Raw genomic sequence first — 11,510 nt, 5'->3', positions numbered from 1 at the left:
ACTTTGTAGCTTTTTATCTGTCTCCTCAATCAAAATCATAATTTTTGGTCTTTCAAAATAAATAGCGTTAAAATTCAGATGAGATGGCTAAGGTTGATCACGCTGGAAACTTTGAAATTATCTCTCTATAACATTTAATATTTTTTAATGCAAAGTCAATGGAAAGCCAAAATAACGTTTGGTCCAAAGCTTTTCTGTCCCTGGCTGTTCCTCAATCTCAGTTGGTTCGAGAGCCAAAATGTCTGATGTATTGTTACCCTAGGCATAACTTAGAAAGTTTTACACTACCATCCACCCATCACTAGTTAAAGATGGATCCTTTGAGTTATATCAGACTTTATTCTTTTGATCATAACTTTCATAATTGTATGAATAACAATTTGATTTTTAGAATAGATGTGATTCTAAAATGCACCAAAGCAGATTTTAGCATTGCTTGATTCACAAAAAAATGCATACTTTGACTGCTTTTAACCAATTAGATTATGCATTAATTTAAGTTGGATCATGCAAAATCCTGTTAGGAATCCATGTTAGAAAACATAAGAAAGATGACATTTCTTGTTAACTCCCAAGAAAACATACGAAATCACCTTCTGTTCCTCCATTTTCTGCAGCAAATCTTCATCCTCTTCCACCTTTTTAGCTTCAATGTTTCTTGAGACTCTATTTTTGACACCCATCCTTCACTTTCTTGACCTCAACAATGGTGTGTTCAATTCTCCATTGGCACAAACCTTAGGCTTCCAGCTATTGTGGTTGCTTTTTGTCTGTAATTTCCTGTAATCGTACATTAAAACCTTGGTAGATGTCAAAATTGGGTCATACTTGCTTGATGCTTGGAAGAAAAGGAAACAAAATTCTGGTGGCTTCCCCGGCGGCAACAATCGTCACCGGTGACAACCTGAGTGAGTGGAGGTGTGTTGGCGTGTGTGTCCATTGACTTTGCATATTAAAAAATATTAAATGTTGTAGAGAGAGAGAGTTTCAAGTTTCTAGCGCGTGACCAAACATTAGCCATCTCATCTGGATTTTTAACGCCGTTTATTTTGGAGGATCAAAAGTTATGGTTTCCTTAAGGAGAGGGATCAAAACGTACAAAGTTTGAAATAGGGACGAAAAAAAAAATCGCTTGATAGTTGAGGGACTAAAAACATATTTAACCCCTCATTTAATAAGAAAATTATGAATACTTTTTTAGATACCATTCTCCATTGATATTATTTTTAAAAAAAATTTCTAGAGACAATGCATGATCATGATTTGTGTCAACCAATGTTAGTCTAAAAGTTTTTAGTTCTTTTCACAAATATTGTCTTGTATATTTTTTTGTATTAAAGTATCATTAGTTATTTTATAAAAATTCAAGAAGAGGAGAGTTTAATTTAAATTGTCAAGATTTCAATATTTCTTTAACTCTACATATTTAGATTGGATTTAACTTATGATTATAATTTCAAACAATAGTTCTTTTTCAATTTTTGTATAATTCTAAAGAATAAAATCAATTCATTACAAATTTTCTAATAACCTAATTAGTAATGTATATTACAATATCTTAACTTTATTTTTAATAATTTCACATAAAAAATCTATAAATAGTTAAACAGAATATTTTTATGACGTAATGAAATACTCATAAAAACTTTACATTTTCTATAACGTAATGAAATATTTTTAAATTTACAAAATATATATAAAATCGTGAAAACATTAAAATAAATCTTAATCTCACATACTTTAACAATTAAACTCGTGTCAGTGGGATGATACAGGATTTTTTACTGATAGAAAAAAATCTTTAGGATGCATATAACTTTTTTTTGGTTATATTTTTGTCATCTGTATATTATATATCTATATATTATATAGTATGAAGAATGAATGTGGAAAATAATAGTGAGTTGGTCAACATTTGGGTGAATGAATGTGTAGAATAATTGGTAGTATTTTGGTGTTTGTTATTTTTCCATGGCTGTTCCACCAAATGGATATACATTTTCTAAAAATGGTGTCAGAACGTAACCCTATATCTTCATTCATTGCCACACGTTTAAAGCTAATCAAATTTGTCTCTTATAGACTACTTCATATGCATCACATTCCTACATTGTTGTATTATGCTAAATGATCTAAAACGAAATTAAATATTAGTCTATGAAAATTTAGATAAACTATTTCAAAAACTGGTTTTACAAGATTAAAAATATACAAGTTTAAATTATTATGAATAGTTCATATTGAATATAATGTTTTAGGGTTAAGCTAGCTTGATAAACTTTATAGAGGAAGAATTGTTTTGATGGGGAGAACCTAAAACCACACATATGATTGATTAATCCAATAACTAAAAGTTGTGACGCATGATGAATTTTATTCGATAATTCGTGTAAGTATATTGAATTATATTTTATTTATAATCCGGTCAAATCCGATTTAACCCAGGTTAATATAGATGATTTGATATTCATTTTAAGATTATTTTTATATTTGTATTATGGATAAATTATATTATGTTTTTTTTTGTTTAAATTAATTTGTAGAAATTAATTATAACTTATTAATTGATAAGATGATCTTCAATTTTTTAGAAAACCTTTTATCTTAAATCTTAATTTTTCTTAATATTTTTATTTTCTTCCCGAATTTTTAATACATTCATGTTCTTTTTGAAAATCCAACACTAATTAATGGAGTGATTGATACGAAATATACTTAACTTTTTTAGATAATTTAACTTTCTGTCATTTTTCAATGAAGTAATATATTTATTTCTCATGCAACTCTTATGGCATGTGATTTTTCTTTCTTTTTGTTGAAATATTCTTTACTGAAGATGTTAAAATTGTGTCTTGATCGTTAATCAGACCTTTGATTGTATAGATAAAATGAATTTTCATGTGTGAAACTATCTAAGAGAGGAAGGAAAACCAATTTAATTAAAGATTTAAGGTCTTATTGTTGAGTTAAAAAATATATGGTATGAATGTTGTCCTTATATGCTTACTGAAATTTGGAAATAATCTTTATGAGAGGGGTGATTTAATTTGAACTGTGAAATTATGAAATTGTGGTGAATGTGAAAAAAAATTGATGATAAGTGTGATTGGTAATGTATTAATATGAAATTTCATAAATATGTATCGAAGAGTTATTATATAAGATGGAAAAGGAATGAGTGATGTTATTATGGTAAAGATATTGTTTAGATTTATAGGATTGGATGTTTTTGGTGTAGAATAATAATTTTCCTTACAAGCCTTGAAAGTAATTGAACATAGAAATTAAAAACCCGTGAATTTGGATTAGCTGCAAGAGTTATGAATATATTTGTATTACAATAAAATAGTATTGAATGTGGCATCATATTTGTATTATGAGATTCATGGTATGCGTATATGATTGTTATAAAGTGTGAATTAGAAGTGACTTATAGTGTTGCTAAATGGTTTTATTGTATGCTATTTAAGATAATTATGTTTGTATGTATTTATGTTTGTTAGTTTATGTGTATATGTAAAGTTTTTAGTATGTGTGGTAGTCAAAATAGTATTTTCAAGGAAAATGCTAATTTAGGTTGAGTCCAACTTTAGGAGGTAAAATTATTCGGACTCAACTAGTATTTTCACTAATATAGAGTTAAATATCTAGGTGATTTGGTGATGTAAGTTGAAATAGACTTCAAATGACATATGGTATGATATGAAAGAGGATCATACTTAGGGAGCTAGTTAGGTTAACTCTGTCATAACTTAGTTGGGAACAATAGTCCCGAGTGTTGGAACACCAAGAGAGAATTTGGAAGCATGACAAGTGCAGAATTTCATAACTCCATTCAATACACTAGTTTTCCAGCAGAGTCTAGATTTTGGTTACTGTTTGGGCTGATAGTTGTTTAATTCATTGGAATGAGATATCTGGGGTTGATACTTGGTATTTGATTTGACGAATGTGACCTATATGCAATTTTTTACCGGTTCATATAATGAAATATTATTCATGAGTGAGTTATATTGGATTGAAGTAGTGGATTGATTTAATTGAAAAAAAAGGAATAAGTTAAGGATTGAGTTCCATGAAAGATTTATTTTGATAATCTATTAGAAATTATTATTGCTTTTACATTAATCTTCTTCTATAAATACATTAGGTGAACTATATATATATATATATATATATATATATATATATATATATATATATATATTTCTTTATGTGTGTCTTTAAAGATGTAGTGAATAACTGATTTGTTATATATGAGAAAATAAAACAAAATAATTTAAGATTTCCTTTCAAATATACTTTGATATTTTTTATATTTATTTTAATGAATTACTATTTTTAATATACTATTTTTCATATTTTTTAATGCATTAGTTTACTTTTTACAATTGTGTTGTTTATTTTTTTATACAATGATTATGTAAACATACATAATATATATATATATATATATATATATATATATATATATATATATATATATATATATATTGCTGGAAATAATTAACTAAACTGAACTAAACTACAGTTAAGTGTAGTATATTATATTTAATAAAGCTGAACTGGTTTTTACTAAAAATTAATTAACTTGTTTTATACTTCAAGTTAAACAAACTGAACTTTAATAATTTTAGTGCAGTTAACTGGGGTTAACTATGTGAACTGTATGTCTTTCTCCATTAGATTTTTTTTCTTTCGCGGTCAAAGATTTCCTGCTGCCATCGCTGCCCTCTTCCTCCCTGCCAACACATCCAAGAAATCCCCCTTCGTGACACGTTTTCGAATCATGCGGTCGAAAATATCATGCAACCTGACGTATGAAACCACCACATGTCCCTTGACGCCCTACAAATCAAACGGCTTCAAAAAAGGAAAGTAGTCTGAGAGGTTAACCCTCCCTGCGTCCTCCATGATCCTCCACACCAGCTCCTTAAACTCCGGATCTACCAAATCCTCCGGAAACACCATGTTCAATACCAGGTTCAACATAGTCGTGAATGCCAGATTTTCAATTGGAACACCTTTTTCATTCGAACATTGCTTTCGAAGGTGCTCAACAAGTTATACGAGACTTTGTGTCATGTTTTCATCTGCAGGTTCATGTGAAATCAGTTAGTGAATTTCAGGATTTGTACTCCATTGTATGTTTTAGCTTGAAGGGAGCTTGAAATCAGTTAGTATATTATGTCTCAACCAATTTTAAGTGCAGTATACTTATGGAATAGTTTCTGCCATTTTCTTTGTATTATGAAGGGAGATTGAAACTCATTATTGCCCTCAAAACTGCAATCATGTTCTCTGGAATAGTTTCTGCCATTTTCTTTGTATTAAATGCTCTAATATGGGGACAAAAATGGTCTGGAGTAGTGCCATTTGAAACAATGTTTATTCACTGGGCTGCACAATAAATAGTTAACTAAACTGTGAATTAAAAAACAATTTATTCAACAAAACTACAATGTAACTGAACTAAAAAATATTTTAATTCAGTTACTCTGAACCATATTTTAGTTCAGTGCAGTTTTCTTGAACTGGTTTATAGTTAAATATAAACTTCCATAGTGCAGTGAACTGACATACACACACATACTGGAGGAGAGATAATAGTTGATGATGATATTAACACGGATGATGGAGTAAGAAACTTAAGAATTAGTATAAAAATACATGTTTAATTTTAAAAAAAATTGTATTAAGTTACAATGTTTTAAAATACCTATGATTTATATTTTGGATGTGTTTTGAAGTAGAATGTTACCTAGCTTTAAGAATTGTAAAATGAATGTTGTCTCCAATTATTATTACAAATATCTTATGATTATTGAATATTTAATGAATATATATTTCAAGAAATTTGGATTCTTCCAATTGACCTACTTAAAATCTAGAATTAATTTTTGTAAATACTATTATTTTTTTAATTAAGTTAATACTTAGCATTATAATTGAAAAAAAATAATAAAAGTTTTCAAAATCTTGATACAAGTGACCTAATTCAACTTGTTGAATAGTAGATTGGATTGGATTTAATGTAAGAAAAGAAGCAACTTAATCCAAGGAAATACGTTTTTAGTAGGTTAGATAATCCGTTTGCCAAATCCCACTTAACTCAATTCGGAAACACCCTTACCTACCTATGATGCACCTTCTAACTAACTTTTCTTTCCAAAGTATCATTTTCTTTTTAATCTTAATAAATATTTACTTTATTGAGTGTCTTTTGAGATATTTTAGATTATTAACACAATTATATATATGTATATTTTGTCTACCTTATATAATAGGAATGAAATTCAAAGTTAATAATTTTTTATGGACATTTTGATCCCTTTATTTTGTTCAAAACGCAATTCTGATCCTATTTTAAAAATAGAGACGTTTCTATCATCATATTTTAGTCTATAGTTTTGGTCCAATCCTTAATTTTTGTGTACATTTATTTCTTTCACTTCTTATATTTTAATGTCTAGGATTCAATCAACTCAAAGAAAAAAACCAAAACATGAAAATTTGAAGGTTTTTACCGAAACCACAGGCTGTTTAAAATTATGAATTAAATGTCTCTATTTTAAAATGGAAGACCAAAATTACACAGTGATTAGAATAGAAATAAAAATATATTTAAATAATTTTTTAAAAAGAATATTTTAAAAATTGAAAACACATTCAAAACAAAAATTTATGTTAAGTTTATAAGAGAAACTTGTTTTCGTAATAATAACATCAATTCAAACTTAAAGATCACTAATTTAAAATCAATTTTAATAAACAAAAAATGTTCGGTCAAGTCAACATTATTTTGCCCATTCCAAAGAAATAAAGCCAAAAAGGTCCACAAAATTGGTTGGTAGATGGGTGATTCCTTAAACATGCGAACATAAATTCGATTTCTTGTATGAAAAAACTTTGTTAAGAGAAGTAAAAAAAAAACTATTTTATGATCTTTACATTTTAGGATATATATTAATATTTTCACTTTCAACTATAAAAATATTGCTTTGGAAAGAAACCAGTAACACTAAAAATAAAATAATGATAATAATAGTAATAATTTTATTTAAAATTCATCATACCACTCATCCAAACAAATAGTTACAAACATATTAGAATAATAGGAAAACAATTAAGGTTTTGTTTTCCTCATATTGTACGAAAGATTTTGTATTTTTTGGCATAAAAAAACAATAATGAAGTGTGGTGAAGTAGGTTCCAAAGCCATAAACTATGCAAGTTTCACGTGAAAACCAGCTGGCTAATGATGGTAATGGTGATCTTTGCATTTATTTGTTTTTATTTTATTTTTCTTCCATGTCTCAATCTTCATTGATTTTTGCATACTAATTGGATCCCATAAACAATGCCATAATAACCCTCTTTTATTTGCAACTTTTTCTTAGTAGATCACACATAGTTGACCAAAAAAGATAATTAGAATTCACAACATAGTTCTCGCCAACTTTTTCCTCTTTATATATAATAATATATTCTTCTAGATCACATCGATGTCATCATGATCTTCTAATATAAAAAATAATAAATCTTTGGTCATCTATAAACAAATAGGCTTAGAACCAATAATGCATATTATAAAAAACAAGATATTTTTTCATAAACAACTATTAAATGAGAGAGATGACATCATCAAATGTAAATAAATTAAAATATTGATTCATTCATAAATACTACGAATTCATAGGTAAACTTTGCGTTTAATTCAATTTTGTAATGTAAAATGAAATTTGTACTACTTATATAATATAAATTAATAATATTTTTAGTTTATTTAAGACTTTTAACATTTTTTTCATATATTTTGAATGAATTATCTGATAATGTGTAAAATAATAGTTAATAGATAATAAATTTTGTTAGGATAAATTTTAATTTACGAATTTGAAATTATATAATCAAATTAATTTTATTTATAATGATGTGAGTCTTTCAATGAATATTATATTATTATATTTAACGTTTAGTTAATATTAGACATAAACGTAAGATTGCAAATAGAATATTATTATGTCTAACGTTTAGTAAAAATTAGACATAAAGATAAGATTATGTTAGCTTAAGTAATGAATATCATGTTTAAGTTTTAATAGTTGCATTCAATATTTGAACAGAAACTTTTCAAGCGTTATTAATTTTTATTATATGTAATCTAAATTAAAAAGAACCATATTACTATGTCCTTTTCTAGATGGGAAAATATACACAACGCAGATTATATTAAATATATGGTCTGATTGCTATTCTAACATGATTTTGACATGTTTTGTTTTGTACTCACAATTTTCATAGTGTTTGTAAACATGGATTATACTTTTGTCTCTAATATGGTTTTATACATACAGTCAAGCATGTCTTGCATCTTAATTCTTCGTTAACACGTCATGATTTAAACTTATTTTATTTGCGTGATTTCCGTCGCAATTACGGAATCAATTTTACCATTTACAATAATAATATTTAATTTAAACATGATTACAGAACGGGGAGAAAAAGAATTATATGCTTTCGATTGTTTAGATTGTTTAGAGTGTAGTTAAATCAAATTATTTATTTCATATTCAACTAATCTCTATTAAAAATAGTCTATTTTGGGATATAGTTAGTTTTCATTTTCTTTTACCAGAAATAAAGTTTTCGTGTCAATGCATAACTGATAGTGTGTGAACTTTTTTTTATAAAAATGAAATAAAGTTACAGTGTTTTCATATTAATTTATTTTAATAAATTTGTTTGTGTGATAAAATATGAGTTTTATATAAAAGAGAAAAGTATGACCATTGTCAAATTATAAAAAAGAGTAAAATAGATTGACTAAGAGGAAGTTTTAGTTAGATTAAACATTTTTTTTCTCTCATTTTTTAGTGGAGGGTTACTCCCTACACCACTCCACTTTGCTCCCTGCACCACCACATTTTTTTTTAAATTTCAAAACTATCCTTCATATTTTAAAATATCCTACATCCACACCTCTTTTCTTTGACGGATGTCAACATCCGTTGAAGAAAAAATACTTCAACGGATGTGTCACGTCCGTCACATCCGTTGAGTTTTTTTTTTTAATTTTTAGTTTTTTAATTTATTGTATTTTAAATTAATATATAAATATTATTTAATTTTTTTAAAACTATTACTTAATTATTTATAAATTAATTTTATTTTATTTAATAAAACAATTATTATTAATTTAATTTATGTATTATTATTTAAATAATAATTAAAATATTTTTTATAAATGTATTAAAACGGATGTGGATGTGGTGACATCCGTCGACTTTTTTTTTAGTTTTTAGTTTTTTAATTTTTTATATTTTAAATTAATATATAAATATTATTTAATTTTTTTAAAATTATTACTTAATTATTTATAAATTAATTTTATTTTATTTAATAAAATAATAATTATTAATTTAATTTATATTATATTATTTAAATAATAAATAAAATATTTTTTAAAAGTCTATTAAACGGATGTGGCACATTCATTAATGGATGTGGCCACATCCGCTGAAGTTCTTTTCTTTTTAAATAAAAACAATAAATTAAAATATAAAATATGCAAACGGATGTCAACATCCGTTCACGGATGTCAACATCCGTTGAAGATGAAACAGATGTTAACATTCGTTTTATAACAAGGGCAAATTAGATATGGAGTGGTGCAAGAAGCAGTTGGTGGTGGTGGAGGAAGGGATTCTCTTTTTAGTGTTGGATAATTGGTGGATTACTTGGGACTTTATTGGAATTTTAGAAGTGTCAAAAGAAATACTTAAGTTTGTTAGATATATGTATATGAAAGATGTTATATGTCGTGATAATATAAAGCATACATGTTGGATTAACTTGGAGTTGAAAAAATGTAAAAGGATTAATTTGGAGTTGAAAAAAATGTAAACGAAGCATTTGATGCTTTGGCATAAAGGATGGTTGAAATTTTCATTAGTTTTATTTTCTATTGGTTAAGAATGGGTGTTTTAAGTTAATATTGTTAAAACGATGACCTATGTTATGTAAAATATTATGAATTTTAAGATATGTATATAAAATTTATATATATTAATAAACTAAAAAAAGTGATTATTTTTCTTAAATTATTCAACCAGCCAATTTAAAATTTAATATTATAAATTATAATTAATGTTTTTTTGTATTTATTTTTAAAACATATTTTTCCAAAAAACTTAGAGACAGTAAATAATTTTTATATTAAATCTCAAACGGAAAATTAAGACTAATTCAATACAACAATATATTTTAGCATATAATAAATCACATGTCAAACATACAAAAATGAATAACCTATTGCAACATTATATAAAACTATATTCTCATATTAAAAATAAATTTAAGACAAAATAAATATGATCCTAGGAAAAAGGCGGACAACAATGGAGAACAATGTAACTATTTGTGTTTTGGAATGGACCAAAAGCCCATATAATAAACAATACCTGGACAGAAATATAAAAAAATATATTAGCCTCATTAACCAAAAATAACTAAAAAAGGTAAAGAACGAAGGAACCAAAGTTTACCATGGAAAAACATGTTTAAGAATGAAAGACCACTAAGTAGGAGTTTAGACCATGTCAATGAGGCAATGACGGCGGTGTTGGAGGCAATGATCATGATGTTCAGAGTCAATTGAGCAATATTAGCATAAAGGAGGGGGCGTTCAAGAGCAACGAAGAAAAACGTAAAAGAAATTATAATGGGATTTTGTGAATTTTCCTTTTTTTTACCATTGTGAAGACATATTGCCTTGATTATTTTAATAACTGAAGCAATAAGGAGTCTATGTCCTTGGTTCTACGAAGAACCAATGCCAAAATCATCCCAAATATTTAAAAATAAAAGTTTTGGAGTCATTTTTGACTTTTGGCTCACACCTTTAACATCAGATCTTTGTAAAACTGAAGAAAAAAAGAGTCTATGACATCGGTTCTTTGAACAACTAAGGACATATAAGCATTTTAGAATTTGAACAGTTTGAAGTTCAATCATAGCATGCAAAATCAGGATCCTATGACATCAGTTATGCAAAGAACCAAATGCCATATACCTATTCAGAATCTGAAAAGTCTGACACATCTCTCTACAAGGGAGAATGTTATTAGGATCTTATGACATCGTTTATGAGAAAAACCGAAGTTTCAATTGTTTATTAAGTGAAGAAAAGAAAAAGGAGAATATGACATCGATTTTATATGTTAATTTTAACATTTTTTATTTTTAAATAAAAAAATATATGGTGAAGTGATATTGAATCGATTTTTTTTAATGATAAAAATGTAAAATTTTAGATTTAGTATTTAAATCCATCAATTTAAGATGGTGATTATCATATGAACTTATGGTTTTGTAATTGCAGTATTGATTTTAATAATAAGAGTAAAACCTATAGTTAAGTTATTTATGAATTTAATGTTTGAATTAAAGAAAAATTATTTGAAACGAATTGATAGGCTTTTGGAACCATTAGATTAAGTCTAAAGCTT

The sequence above is a fragment of the Vigna umbellata genome, chromosome 4 (genome assembly GCF_029865625.1).
Source record: "Vigna umbellata cultivar VRB3 chromosome 4, Vumbellata_1.0, whole genome shotgun sequence".
In the NCBI taxonomy this organism is placed as follows: domain Eukaryota; kingdom Viridiplantae; phylum Streptophyta; class Magnoliopsida; order Fabales; family Fabaceae; genus Vigna; species Vigna umbellata.
The sequence above is the reverse complement of the archived record's forward strand: the minus strand, read 5'-3'. Positions refer to the sequence as shown.